Raw genomic sequence first — 2,276 nt, forward strand, 5'->3', positions numbered from 1 at the left:
TTTCTTTTCTCAGATCCAGCGCATGGGCTAAACAGAGAGGTGACCTCAGCGGTTGGGCAGACCCAGCTGTGGGAAGCCAACCCCGCGCACTCCGGGACAGAGGTTGGTCCCACTCCAGGAACGCTCGGGAGACGGCTGTCACTGAAAGGTCATTGGCCACCGAACAGCGAACCTGCTCCGACGTGCCAGAGACGTGACCGTTGTTGGGAGCCTCCTGATGCTGGTTTCACTCAAGGGCTTGTGTCTTGAGGCACCCACGCATTACTATGACTCCCGCCACTTGCTGTTTGTTGGGTGTCACGGTGTAAACAGAACGGGGACGTGTCCATCGTCAAGGAGTAGCCAGCGGGATGCAGGGCACACGAGCCGGGCAGGGCTACACTGCCTTCTGGTCAACGCGTGACCCCACGACAGCCTGCGGACGCCTCCCACGTCGCACAAGCCTCCTCCTCTTCCCCACCTGTACCCCACCTGCTGGGACGTCCAAGGGCAGAGGTGCGTGGGCGTGGGCGTGGGCGTGTGTTGGGAATGGAGGACGTTGGCCATAGCCCGAGCTAGGTCTCCAAGCTCTTTTCCTTCCGGAAGGCCACGAGGGTTTAAATCACAGCCACAGAAGAAAACTCCCCTATGATACACGCACGAAAACACAGACCACGAAGGGGACTAGACAACGCTCATTCTGAAAGACTCAAACAACTTCGTAGCACCACGGACTTTACTGAGAATTGGGAGGGATTCTAGTACCTTCTAGTCCAGTCTCCCGGTCCTCCGCATACCATTCCTCTCGGTAGAGGAAGCCCTTGGTGCCTGCCTGAACCGTTCCAGGGTCTGGGATGCCTCAGTATTGGGAAGCGGCTTCATCGGCGACGCCCTGCTTCGTGTCTGTGATTGTTCGACAGGAAGCCTCGGCGCGGCAAGAGCTCAGTCAAGGCGACGAGAGAAAAGTGAGGAAGAATCCAATTCCGCGGCGTCTTGTCCCTTAATACCAGACGCAGAGTCAAGAGAAAAGGAATTGGTTTAGAAAAACGTGTGACATTTTTGAGACTGGGGTTCACTTCCGTCATATAGTAATCGGAAAAAGAAATTCAATTTAAAAAATGAGAAAAAGGCTAAGAATAGGCAGTTCAAAGGGAAAAAAATATAAAGGACCAATAAACAAAGGAGAAGAGTTTATAATCTCACACGTGGCTGAGGAAACACAAATTAAAGCAGCAAAATGCCACTTTCCAATGCGTGCGCGCGTGCGTGCCTCACGTTGGATCGACGATACCCCGAACGTGGGCGCAGGCACTCTCGTGCTTTTTGAAGGGCAATCTCGTTACGCCTGCCAGACTTTAAAATGAGCACAGCCTTTGAAATTTAGGTCGAGATGCACTTGGCTGAGTACGTCGAAATACCTTCCACAGTGTCTGTAACACAGGCATGTCGGCCTCAGAGGACAGTGAACAACTTGGGCGCCCGTCGGTAAGACACCGGCACCAGGTCAGGGCACATCCAACGCGGGCTGCTCGCCAGCTGTTCCACCGGCGAGGTCGGGCTCTATGGGTGAACGTACAAGGACATGGAAGAGCCACGAGGGGAAAATCAGGGTGTAGGAGGGAGTGTGCGTGTGCATGTTCACGCATCCACGGGCATTTCTGCAAGACGCCAGCTATTCACTAACGGTGGTTACCATTTATTTGAAGTGTAAAATGTGCCAAAGCAACACTATTTCGTGTCCAGGTACATGATACACAGCAGGGAGGAAACACGCGGGAGCCGAGACGTGACTATAATTGGAGCCCACTAGGAAAAGAGGGACGAGGAACGAGGTTGGTGGGGAGCCCACGAGCATCTCTAAACGTGCTTCAGTGTTTTATTTCAATAAGAATGTATCTGTGCGGTTCCGTAGGAGTATTTGGAGGGGAAACCATAAAATGAGAAGACTCCTTTGACTCTCCACCTGTTAACCTTTATAAAATCTCTTAAAATAATCAGTGATACAATAATGACTCAGTGTACTGCGGTGTGAGCCTGTGGAGAGCAGGGATCAACCTATCCCTGGAGAAACCGGATCTCCCGGATGGAACATTCTTGTACTAATCGTTCTCGTTTGTCTCGTTCTTCTGTTAATGCGGCCCGCGCGACAGTTGTGCTTTCTGCTGTGCTCCCGTTTGTTGTCAAACAGCAGCTGGTGCCTCCCGTTAGCGCCGCCGTAGCCACGCCGGAGACGGGGCCTGGCCTCCCCCTGGCGTGGGGGGCTCCCCGGGAGCGCTGCGCCCTTACTGAGGGCGGGG

Source organism: Canis lupus, chromosome 19, assembly GCF_003254725.2.
Source record: "Canis lupus dingo isolate Sandy chromosome 19, ASM325472v2, whole genome shotgun sequence".
Lineage (NCBI taxonomy): Eukaryota > Metazoa > Chordata > Mammalia > Carnivora > Canidae > Canis > Canis lupus.